This window comes from Trichomycterus rosablanca, chromosome 2, assembly GCF_030014385.1.
Source record: "Trichomycterus rosablanca isolate fTriRos1 chromosome 2, fTriRos1.hap1, whole genome shotgun sequence".
NCBI lineage: Eukaryota > Metazoa > Chordata > Actinopteri > Siluriformes > Trichomycteridae > Trichomycterus > Trichomycterus rosablanca.
The window spans coordinates 8417778-8431839 of NC_085989.1; positions in this window are offsets into that span (position 1 = coordinate 8417778).

Here is a 14062-nt window from a genome sequence, read left to right on the forward strand (position 1 = left end):
CATGTATTACCAGAAAAAGAGGGGTGTACAACGATATAGGAAAAGGATAACCAGAGAGTGTGCGCCGTACTGTCACCATGGCAACAGTGCATTCTAAAGTGGAGAACAGAACAGGATGGTGTGTGTTGGGTGGGGGAGTTGATATTGGTGACTGAAAGGGAAGGGGGGTGTTTGGCAAAGCATAATTATGGATTTGAAAATAATAAAAAAAAACTTAACCATTAATATCTAAATGAGCATTTATTTAAACTATAATGCATTTGGTTTATACAGTATGTTTGATGACGGTTATGAGAAACACAAAGGTACAGCAGGATTGTGTATATTTGCTAAGTAGTGGCAGTAATTATAGCTTTAAGATCTGATATAGATTCAGTTTTCCTATTTAAACTGGTATGTCCGCATTTATATATAGTATTTATCTTCATTAACCATTTCATTCTCATCACAGTCACAGTGGCTCTGGTGGCACAGACTGAACAGCCCATTAATCAGTTACTGTTAGAACAATGGTTTTGCATTGTTTAGAACAGGGGTGTCAAACTCATTTTCATCGAGGGCCACATCTGCATTATGGTGGCCCTCAAAGGGCCAATTGTAACGTATCCTGCTTGTTGCTGTTCTTGAGGGCTAAATTCTGTGTTTGGTGTCAAAAGGCCAAATTTATACTGTATATTTATAATATATGTCTACATGTATATTGTACTACTTTACCACAGACACGGCCTCATAACACAAGAGATGTACCTTTTTTCTTCTTGAAGCACAAACTTGTATTCACTTCCATTTATTTTATCTTTCATTAAATTACCTTCCTTCTGCTTCAGTTTTCTCTTCTTGTACCTTTTGGGATTATTTGTAAATATTTCTCAACATCACTGCCTCAGTTAAATGCTGATGTGGAAACACGGTCATCTAGTGGCAGGATGCAGTCACTTTGCGAGTCCCAAAATCAGCATGCATTGTGGGAGATGCAGTTTATGTATGCTTTTACAGTGTATTTTAAGACAATCATACGTCTTTCAGTGATAGACACAACGTGGGTGTCAAAATTTGTATTCATGAGATGTGAGGCATGTGTAAAACAAAGTGATGTGAGCTAAAGACTTGGGACTGAGAAACCTGAAAATCATTAGGATTATTCATTCTATACAGTTCAAGGGACACATTTGTAATTCATATTAGCTGTCACTGGAAAACCAACAACAATGGAGATACAGTCGACCCTTGAGTTCTGAACGGTTTACCATACGAACATTTCGGGTTACGAGCAATCGTTTTCAACTTAACATACGAACAAATTTCGGATTATGAATCGCACAGCGGACGGTGTTTTTCCAGTGTTTTCAATATAAAAATGTCCCAAATAAGGTGCAGAGAGAGCAGAGAGCTGAAAAAATAGAAAAAAATGTATTACATTTCTTGTTGTATAATTACTCCTGCCAGTAGCTGTCACTGTGTATCAGACAGAGGAGACAGTGAGTGAGAGAGAAGAAGGATATCGCTGAGTAAAGTATTCTTTCTTTCATGCAATTACACCTACAAAATACAACACTGTTGAAATAAAGAAGGAAATAATAGAGAAATATGAGAGTTATTGTTGTTTCTGGTAGATACATTTTATAAAAAAAGAAGGAAATTTATTATGGTGTATGTGATGGTGTATTATGGTGTATGAAATGTGATGTATGTGTTTTATGTACAGTACTACTGTGTATTTTTGTTTATTATTGTTTATTACAGGAATGTCTATACTATAATTTAAGATTTAAGGGAAATGTACTTGTATTTATAACAAAAAAGACCTTTTAAGACATTAGAAAGTTTAGGTAAGGTGGTGGTTTGGGAGGTCTGGCACGGATTAATTCTGTTTACATTATTTCTTATAGGAAAAATAGGTTTAACATATGAACATTTTGACTTAAGAACAGTCCTTTGGAATCAATTAAGTTCATAAGTCAAGGGTCTATTGTAAAACTAAAGTGCAGAGGTAGATGTTCTTCGTATGGCTGGTTGGTTGATACAAATGTTTGGATCAACTAATGTAACTTTTTTAACAGCACCCATTTTCTACATATATGAAATAAACTTTAATGTAGTTTAAATGCTTCATCTTGGACAAAATAAAATAAAAAATAATAAAAACACAAGCTGAATACTTCCAAATTATACAGGTACACCATATGTTTCTTGGTGCTCAACTCACTGCGGTCAAGCCAGCCTCCACTTTGAAATGCTCAGTCAAATTAGCCCCCGCATTGATTGTGAAGATGTGCGTATAATAAACATTACGGTAATAGTGTCTAGTGTAAAAGAAAAGTCAATGACGATGTGAAAGTCACTATATCAGTTAAAAAAATATAAATATATCAGTTAAAAATATATAAGTGTATTAGTTAAAAAATATAAATATATAAGTTAAAAATATATAAATATATCAGTTAAAAATATATAAATATATCAGTAAATATATCAGTTAAAAATGAATGATAAAAAAAAAACATTTCTTCCGGCAAACAGTATTTGGGATACAATTTAAATCATTGAAAAAAGGGTTGGTAATAACCTAACATTATGATTTTACTTTAAATTTAAGGTCAATTAAAATGTAATCTAAGCTCTTTTCCGTTTAAATTTGGATTGTTATTAAATAGAAAAATCTTGATTAAATACATTGTTAATGTTATTGTGATTAAAAGGATTCTACTTGTTTCCACACAACAATTCCACTTCATAATGATAGTACACCATCTGTAGTTTACACTCAGTTAATATCAAGACATTATGATGTATTATTTCTAAATAAAGGCCTTTATATCGTTATATTTCTATTATTTTCAATCTAGACTGTTATTAAAAGGAATTCTCTAGTTTCCACAGAACAATTCCACTTCATAATGATAGTACACCATCTGTAGATGTCACTCAGTTAATATCAACACATTCTGATGTATCATTTTTAAATAGAGGTCTTTATATTGTTATTTTTCTATTATTTTCAATCTAGACTGTTATTAAAAGGAATCCTCTTGTTTCTACAAGACAATTCCACTTCATAATGATAGTACTCCATCTGTAGATGTCACTCAGTTAATATCAAGCAATTCTGATGTATCAATTCTAAATAAAGGTCTTTATATTGTCATATTTCTATTATTTTCAATCTAGACTGTTTTTAAAAAGAATTCTCGTTTCCACAGGACATTCCCACTTCATAATGATAGTACACCATCTGTAGTTTACACTCAGTTAATATCAAGCAATTCTGATGTATCATTTCTAAATAAAGGCCTTTTATATTGTCACATTTCTATTATTTTCAATCTAGACTGTTTTTAAAAAGAATTCTCTTGTTTCCACAGAACATTTCCACTTTATAATGATAGTACACCATCTGTAGTTTACACTCAGTTAATATCAAGCAATTCTGATGTATCATTTGTAAATAAAGGCCTTTATATTGTCACATTTCTATTATTTTCAATCTAGACTGTTTTTAAAAAGAATTCTCTTGTTTCCACAGGACATTTCCACTTTATAATGATAGTACACCATCTGTAGTTTACACTCAGTTAATATCAAGCAATTCTGATGTATCATTTCTAAATAAATGCTTATTATATTATCATAACAGATGTTTAATTAAATAATTAATAGAACAAAATATAATTGAATAAATAAAATGAGTCTGTTAAATTAATTTAGTTTAGTTAACCAAAAAGATATTACAACGGAGCATATTTTATAATATACACTTTATATACTTATAATTTATTTAAAATATGTTTTTGTCTTTAAAGAGACACTGTGTGAGTATGTGTGTGTGTATGTTTGTGTGTGTCCCAATTACATTTACATTTTCGGCATTTAGCAGATGCTCTTATCCAGAGCGACTTACAGAAGTGCTTCCAGAAACATTTCATTACTCTAGTATAAGTATACAACAGTCCAAGAACACAAATCTGCTGAAACCTGTTAGAACCAAAGTGTTTTTGTTTTTTTTTAGGAAATGGAAAAAGTGTTAGTACGTAAGTAAGTCAGCTGAAGTACTTAGTAAAAAGGTGGGATTTTAATTGTTTTTTAAAGACAGCAAGAGACTCAGATGTTCGGACAGACAGAGGAAGTTTGTTCCACCACTTGGGTGCTAGAACAGAGAAGAGCCTTGATGCTTGTGTTACTCTAGATTGAAAATAATAGAAATTAAAAAAAGAAAATTAGAAAATAGAACAATATAAAAGGCCTTTATTTAGAAATGATACATCAGAATTACTTGATATTAACTGAGTGACATCTACAGATGGTGTACTATCATTATGAAGTGTAATTGTTCTGTGGAAACTAGAGAATTCCTTTTAATAACAGTCTAGATTGAAAATAATAGAAATTTGACAATGTAAAGGTCTTTATTTAGAAATGATACATCAGAATGGTTTGATATTAACTGAGTGACATCTACAGATGGTGTACTATCATGATGAAGTGGAATTGTTTTTGTGGAAACTAGAGAATTCTTTTTAATAACAGTCTAGATTGAAAATAATGGAAATGTTACAATATAAAAGCCTTTATTTAAAAATGATACATCAGAATGTGTTGATATTAACTGAGTGACATCTACAGATGGTGTACTATCATTATGAAGTGGAATTGTTCTGTGGAAACTAGAGAATTCTTTTTATTAACAGTCTAGATTAAAAATAATCAAAATTTGACAATATAAAGGCCTTTATTTAGAAATGATACATCAGAATTGCTTGATATTAACTGCATGACATCTACAGATGGTGTACTATCATTATGAAGTGGAATTGTTCTGTGGAAACTAAAGGATTCCTTTTAATACAAATCTAGATTGAAAAATCATTGAAATTTGACAGTTTAAAAGGCCTTTATTTAAAAATGACGTATCAGAATTGCTTGATATTAGCTGAGTGTAAACTACAGATGGTGTACTATCATAATGAAGTGGAATTGTCCTGTGGAAACTAGAGAATTCCTTTTAATAACAATAAAAATTAAAGAGCTAAGATTACATTTTAGTTGACTTTAAATTTAAAGTAAAATCATAATGTCAGGTTATTAGCAACTCTTTTTTTCAAAGCCTGAAATTGTATCCCAAATACAGTTTGCAGTAAGAAATGGGTTTATTTAATTATAAAATTTTTAACTGATATATTTATATATTTTTTAACTGATATATTTATATATATTTTAACTGAAACATTTATATATTTTAACTGATATATTTATATATATTTTTATAATTTTAACTGATATATTTATATATTTTTAACTAATATATATATTTTTTTATTTTTAACTGGTATATTTATATATTTTTAACTGATATATTTATATATTTTTTCACTGATACATTTATATATTTTTAATTGATATTTATATATATATTTATAATTTTAAGACATATTTATATATTTTTTAACTGATACATTCATATATTTTTATCATTTTAACTGATATATTTATATATTTTTAACTGATATTTATATTTTTTACTGATACACATATTTTTTACTGACATATTTATATATTTATAACTGATGTAGTCACGTTCACGTCGTCAGTGACTTTTTTTTTCTTCAGTTTTACCAGACGCTATTACCGTAATGTTTAGTATACGCACATCCTCACAAACAACGTCAGGGCTGATTTGACTGAGCATTTCGAAGTGGAGGCTCGCTTGACCGCAGTCTCAACTCAGACTGGGAGAACTATGTATTCTAGAAATAGCTTTATGGACCTTGGTTAAAGTCAGGTCTTTTCAGGAGAATTTAATTTGGTTATGCGTAATGCCATTCTGTATTTTGCATTTAAATAATACTAATTAGGAGTGCAGAGGGTATATGGTTCATAATGCAATGATATTTTAGCACAATAATAAAGAATTCCATTGCATAACGCTAAAATTAGACAAGGTCAAAAGCAGCAGTGCCAGCTAAATGCAAATTATTTAAATCAAATAAAAAATGAAATTAGTATAAAATTAGCCATCAAAGTAAACACATTCCCCTGCTAGTATTAAAGTAACACAGCTCAGAGTGACACGGAACGACTTTACAAAGAGAGTGCAGAAACAAGCTGGATATATGCTGTGTATAATGAGGTGAAAATTAGGAACAGGTGTAGGCTATATGAGGCAGCCATGCTGACTGATTGGCATTTGGGTGATGATGACCTCTAGTGGCGGGATATTGCAATGTCAGGTGGGGCCATGATAATATTCTCTTACACAGGCTCTCTAAGGCCAAAGAACTGACACTGGTTTTCTTTTAGGTCTGGGGTAATTGGGTGGGATCTCAGGGATGATACACACACACACACACACTTATCAAAAACATACAAATACCCATTTAAAACCCACTCCAGTTAAAACCAGAGCTCAAAGTGGGCTGAAACCCACTGGTATGCAGTACCGTAACTTTTACTTGCACACTGGCACATCTCACAAGCTCACTCTAGACAATTTATTATGACAGGATATACACTGATCAATCATAACATTAAAACCACCTCCTTGTTTTTACACTCACTATTATGACAGGATATACACTGATCAATCATAACATTAAAACCACCTCCTTGTTTTTACACTCACTGTCCATTTTATCAGCTCCACTTACCATATAGAAGCACTTTGTAGTTCTACAATTACTGACTGTAGTCCATCTGTTTCTCTGTTTAGGTGGTGGATCATTCTCAGCACTGCAATGACATGGTGGTGGTGTGTTAGTGTGTGTTGTGCTGGTATAAGTGGATAAGACACAGCAGCACCACTGACCTCTTTTGCCCTGACCCAAATGTATGTAAGGTGTAATTTCTTTGTACTTTTGTCAGTCACATAAAGTTTCAAGAGAATTAACAATCACAGATTCTTGTTTTTGTTGCATTTTACAAAACATAAATGGAGTTTGTAGACAAATCAGTACAGCTTATAAGTTATAAGCCTTTTTATTTATATATTTTCCTAATAGCCTAGCTTTTTGGGAATTTTGGGAAAGTGTATGTATAACCATATTACCTTACCATATAACCTTTTTTTTTTAGTCTATTCAGATAGATTTAATATGTAATCAAATTTAATCAAAATGTAAAACACTACTTCTGTTTAATACCTTTAACAAAATCCAGTTTAAAATATGGACACTCGCAGTGGAAGAGAAAAAGATTTATTTTAACTGCAAACTGAAACATTTACCTTTGCATTATTTAAAAGCAGAAAAAATGACATGGTTTTGAACATCAGCAGGAATCACAATTACATTATTCTTGCTACAACTCAATCACTGTGATCATCTCCTGTTAGTGTATTCCTATTACATAGGAAATCTTGAGGTAGGGCCAAATAGCTGCTACATCACGATCATGACATAATAATAATAATAATAATAATAATAATAATAATAATAATAAATAATAATAATAATAATAATAATAATAATAATAATAATAATAATAATAATAATAATAATAATAATAATAATAATAATAATAATAATAATAATAATAATAATAATAATAATAATAATAATAATAATAATAATAATAATAATAATAATAATAATAATAATAACAGGCACCGGAGCTAAACAAAATAAACAGAGAGCTGATTAGGGGCTGTGATGGCACCTAAAAAATAAAATAAAAATTAGCAAAAAGCTAACAAATTTAGTATATCAAGCAAGAATACACTAGATCAGTGGTCCCCAACCACCGTGGCTCATTTGTTACCGGGCCGCACAGAAAGAATAAATAATTAGAGATCGCTTCAAGAGCAATTAAATTTCCAATACTTTTCGGGTGTTATGTCCCCAATCACCACTAGGTGGGAGCAGACTCATTGCAGCAAAAAAAGCTCAGGATTCACATGGATTTTCCATTGTTATTCTATTTTAAATCCCCCCCTCCCCTGCCGGTCTGTGAAATTATATCTTATATGAAACCGGTCCGTGGTGCCAAAAAGGTTGAGTACTGCTGCACTAGATCACCAACAATTCAGTTACAAGCAATAGTCAGTTCTCTCTCCATTGGCATATATAGTGGATTCAGAAAGTATTCAGATGCCTTGACTTTTTGTGCTTTATTTGGTTTTGGATTTAATTTTGAATGGATATACCTGTAATTTTACTCATCAATCTAAAAGGCTTTGAGTGTTCCCAGGACTACAGTGGCCCCAAAATTTGACATGGAACAACATTGGCACAACCTAACACTTACTTGAGTTGACTGTCAGGCCAAATTTGTCAACCGTGCCTTCATCACTAAGGTAAAAAAAAAGAATAAAAGAGCCCCAAAAACTACAGTTTTTATTCTACAGTCAAGAAAATAGCACATTTCTTATTATTACTTCAATTCTATTCGGCTTACCTTAAAAATCATTACAAAAACTCAAACTAGTCCAAAACTCCGTTGAACGGATTATCTCTAGGTCACTCTCAACTAAACACATCACTCCAGTTCTCAGAGAGCTTCATCGGCTCCCCGTAAATTATCGCATACACGGCCGCTCAGGTGGAGCAGTGGTAAAAACACGTGTTGGAACCAGAGCTGGGATCTCGAATACATTGTATCGAATCTCAGCTTTGTCTGCCGGCTAAGGCTGAGAGGCCACATGAACAACGATTGGCCTGTTGTTCAGATATGGGCGGGACTAAGCCGGATGGGGTCTCCTCTCTCATGACTGGTGCAATTACGACCTCTGCTGGCTGATTGATGGCACCTGCACAGAGATGAGAAAAGAGTGTTCTCAGGGTGTGTCTCTCCGTACACAACGCTGAGCTGCACTGCACTCATCAAATTGTGATAAGATGAATACGGCATGCTGCCCACGTGTCAGAGGGGGCGTGGGTTAGCTTCGTTCTCCTCAATCAGAGCGGGGATTGGCATTGGTGGAGAAGAAGCATGACGCAATCGGGCAATTGTACGCTCTAAAAAGGGAAAAAATTATCGCATACACTTCAAGATTTTATTATTCACATTCAAAGCTCTACATGGTCTAGCACCCTCTTACATCTCCGATTTCCTCCGATTTAGATCTACAATCCCACCCGCACTCTTAGGTCTTCCTCAGCCTTCCAGCTTTCTATTCCTTCTGTCCGCCTGTCGACTATGGGCACGAGGGCTTTTAGTCACTCTGCCCCTCCTCTCTGGAACACCCTTCCAATCCATAGTCGTACTATCGATTGTTTCTCTACTTTTAGATCCCAACTTAAAACTTACCTCTTCAAGCTAGCCTACTACTAATCTTTCTAATCTTAACTTGATTGGTACTACTACCCCCAATATTTGTCTAACAGTGATTAAATTTGACTGTTTAGAGATTGTATTGATTTTATGGATGAGTTTGTACCGATTTTTTTTGTTTGTTTTATTGTATTGATTTTATTGTATTTATCTTATTGATTTCTATAAGATTTCAATGGTTTATTGATGTCTGTTACTTTCTTCTTCCATTATATATTAATGAAAAAAATTTTATTCAAACAATATTGTAGAACAGTGCAAAATACAAATGGTAGACGGATTATTTTTTGCCAAATATGTCAAATATGGGTTAATTTTGTCAAATAAGTAAAAATCGATTAAATAAATGTTAAACGAATATAATTTAGTCAAAAATAAATTGTTAATAAAACGATTATAACATTTAATGGCCACCAGAGGGCAGTCGGTTTAAAATGTTTGCTAACTGTCTTTTTGCTAATCGTTTATGCCAAGTTAAAATTCATAATACTAATGCTAATTATGCTAATAATAATAACAATAATAAAGTAATGTGTCTGAATGACACCCTGGATCAAACATTACTTCCTGAGGAGTGACATGTCTGCAAGGGTATCTTCTGGGTGCTGATTTTTGACCCAACTCACAAAAACCCTCTAAATGGCCCTAAAGTCCAAGTGAATGACCGCTTGGTCATTGAAGGAGTGTGTGGTGATCTGAGATAAACCGCCGCACAGTCAATTTCCTGCCTTGCGCTGTGTTTTAACTTTAAACATGGTACATAAAATGGTGTCCGTAAGGGTAGACTGATTGAATTGTCATTGCATTGTGCTATCAGAAGTCTTTCTTCATGAGTCCACGGTCATTTCTCTCTTCTGTGATGCTCGTCGTAACATCTCAACATCCGAGATTTCTTTTCCCAATTACTTTCATGCCATTTTCATTTTTTAGGCTATGCAAACAGTTACAATTCTAGCCATATTACATGTACAGTAGTAGCTCTCAGCATACAATCCATTATACATCTCTTGATGCATGCTCAATAATAAGTTGAATCAGTTCATCTGGACACAAGTTTGTTGTAGAGATACGTTTCATCACTCATCCAAGTGACTTCTTCACTCTGAGCTGGTGGTGAAAAACCCCAACCTTATATGCAGCCGATTCGCATAACGACCGATCACCGCCCGTCCTTGATGAGGAGGAACGCTGGTTTGAACGAGGAGTCAAAGAGGCCATCTATGTGAAGAGGGAACGACCATCTCTGAACCGAGAGGTGGCCTGAGAGTACATCTATCACCATCTTACAACGCCGTGATAGGAGCTATACCCCGATCATATGTGAAAGGCACACATGGCCATTGTAACTGGTAGTCATTGTGATTTGCATACGTACCTGATCACCGGTTCCATCGTTATGCAATGGGCGGTTCGCGGTCGTTATGCAAATCAACTGCATATAAGGTTGGGGTATTCACCACCAGCTCAGACTGAAGTCACTTGGATGAGTGATGAAATGTATCTCTACAACAAACTTGTGTCCAGATGAACTGATTAAATTCGGGGACCTGCCGAATTTATCACTCAAATGTATATACACTGTAAGGCCAAAAATATGTGGACACATGACAATTCCTGTACCAAATCATGGGCAGTAATGCGGAGAAGGTCCCTGCTTCACCACTAAAACAGACTTCACTCCTTTAGAAGTTTTGGAGTGAGGCTGATAGAATTTGTACGTATTCAGCCAGGCATTGCAATTCATCTTAGATGTACACCTTAGAACAAACTTATCAAGCAATATGTTTACTGGCCTCACTGTGAATAAGAGATAAGTGGAACATTTATTTTATATAATTGATTGTATACACATATTAGTCATGGATATGAATACTGTATACCTGAGCTTCATATTTAGGAAGGGTGTCCACATATTTTTTTCACAATATAGTGTAATGTAGTGATAGCGGTGGTAGCAGTTTATCATTATGAATAATGGTAACTGTAATAATAATACTACTAATGCTAATACTATAATTATTAAAAGTGTATCAAAGTGTCTTACATTTTATGTACCTACTGTACATAATTTGGTATTTTCAGTCCTATTTAAAAGGAAAACAAGACCATTGGGGAATATCTGGGTTTAGCATTGGAGTCTCCCCACATAATAGCAAAAGGCGGCAACACCAGCGACCCAGGCTTATAGACTCTATTTGTAGTCCTTATCAGCCAACTCTTTTCAACACAGCTTCTAAAATTTTCTAACAAAATAGCATATGGATTATTCTATCTAACTTATTATTCTTTGTGCATCAGGACACACACACCAAATAAAATACAGAACAGAAGCTGCATATATATTTTCAACAGTTGTCCTCCGGAGTCTGCTACAGCTTTAAATTTACAGTTTTAAATACATTGTATACAGTATCTTGAAAAATCTTCCCCAAAAATTATTTATATATTTCATTGTTTAAGATTTTAAATATTTTAAAGCACTTTGTTCAGTAAATCTATAAAACTAAGTGTCTAATAAAATAAAAAGTGCAATGACTTCCAATTTACTAAAATAAATAGTGATATTTAAAAGACAATTATACTCCTTTTAATTTACAATTAAATAGTAGTAAAATGTGTGGCTTTGCTTATTTTAACCTCAAGTTCTTGCATACTGGTCACACTTATATGTTCCAGATCATTAAACAAATACTACTAAAGATAGCACAAGTAGACATAAAATGCTTTTGAAGGAGAAATGCTGTTCAGCCCTACCTGGTCCTATGTGCTACAGAAACGGCAAATTCTAGCTACTAAATCAATCAGTTAACCAATTTAATTGACAACTAGGTTCAGCTGCACTAGCCACACCCAGGCATGATTACTGACCGACCTGCTGAATCTAAACATCACCTAAATAGAACCTGTCTGAAATCAAAAAGCAGCACTTGATGTCCTGTTATAAAAAAAATAAAACACAGTTGTGAGACAAAGTTACCAGTCTGGATAGGGTTACAAAGCCACTGCTAAGGATGTACAAATGTTACTTGAAAAGTCTTTTGGTATGGAAAAAAACCTACTATCTTTTTCTTCTTGAATTCCAGGCAATACGTGCAGCTTCTAACAAGGCACATCAACCAGGTAACACCAGACAGCTTAACCTGGGGAGGAAGTTTAAATGCACTGGCTAAAAGCACATTGATAAAAGAAGACTCGGGTGGTTTGAAAATAATAAAAATGATGTCCTTGACTTTCCCAGTTAAAAGTCTTGATCTTAAATCTATCAAACATCTGTGAGACACAACCAGTGCCCAACAAACCTGGCAAAACTGTTACACAAAGAATGTTAACAAAAATTATCGCTAAAGATTGTTCAGCCAAGAGCTAACTATAGTAAATGCTAACAATTTTGTTTTTATATTCTTAATTAATACACTTTTCCCAGTTCCCAGTCAAATTAATCCAACATTTAGGTTTTGAGTATTATTTATTATATTAATGACTAAATGGTTGGGGACTGCTGACATTTTCAGGGCACTGTAAACTTGTACCATGGCTACATTCATTCTTGGGTACAACAAATAAAACCTTAAACCGTATTCTCAGTACAACAGATAACAGAATCACATTATTCGTGTTTTGTGTGTGTATGTATGTGTGTTGATTAAGAGGAGAATGTAGCAAAACCAAAGCAAATGATGCTGCTATACAGTATAATAGTATTTCATATATTTTATGTAAAAACTCTAACACAGTTGTTACATGTGTTTTTAGACAGTCTTCCACAAAAGTTTGGACACCACTGAACAAATTCCAAGCTTTGTTGATTTTAAATAAAAATAAATTCACATTTTATACATGGAATGCACTTAAATGTCATTGTTCAGCACATTTTAAAAGTTTTAAGTATTTTAAAAACAAATGACATCACTTTTCTACATAATCACCTTCTGTTGCATTTTCCCAGCGTTGTATCATTGTAATGCCATCAGCAAAACATGAATTTGGTTGAGCGTGTAGCCACTGATGCATCGCTGCTTTTACATCATCATCACATGAAAATCTTCTTCCCCTTAAAGCTTCTTTGAGCGTCCAAAAAGGTGGAAATCAGATGGCGCTAAATCCGGATTATAAGCTCTCTCTCTCTCAAGGCCTCCGCATACTTCCAGCGAAACTAAGTTTGCGAGCGTTGCATGAAGCCGAATGCACCTTCGCGAGCTTACAAGCTGGCATACTTCCAGCGGTTTTGTTTTGCTTGTCGCGTCTGCTCCACAGCTGCAGGTGAAGCTGTGATATCTATGATGTTAAGTTCCATGACTACTGAAAAACTATGGCTGCATCTGAAATCGCATAGTCAAACAGTACGTGCTAAATTAGAGGCAGTGCGCACTGCTCGGCCGGTACAGAAGTAAGCTCTTACAGTACCGCAAGTGTGCTGTGTTTGCGTACATAAAAATGGCTGCCCAAGCAGTAGATTATCTGGGTACTTTTCATGTACTGTTTAATGAATACTTCGTATTCGGACACACTACCCACTCCTGCGTACTGTTCAGTATGGAAGTAGCGATTTCGGACGCAGCTGATGATCACAGTTGAGACGCTCATCAAAATCGTTCATGTTTGTTTTCATGGCACGCCTCTTTTTTTACCGACCAATCACAGGCGTTGTCGTGAAGTGTTGTCGTCCGCGGAGTTCGCCAAGCTTCCATGTGCACGACAAGGCGAGCGAAGCCTCTGCACAACGTCCGTAGTTGTTCACTTTCTCCGCAATTACATCACATTGGATGCCTCCACAAGAAGTATGCTGAGGCCTTCAGTCTCT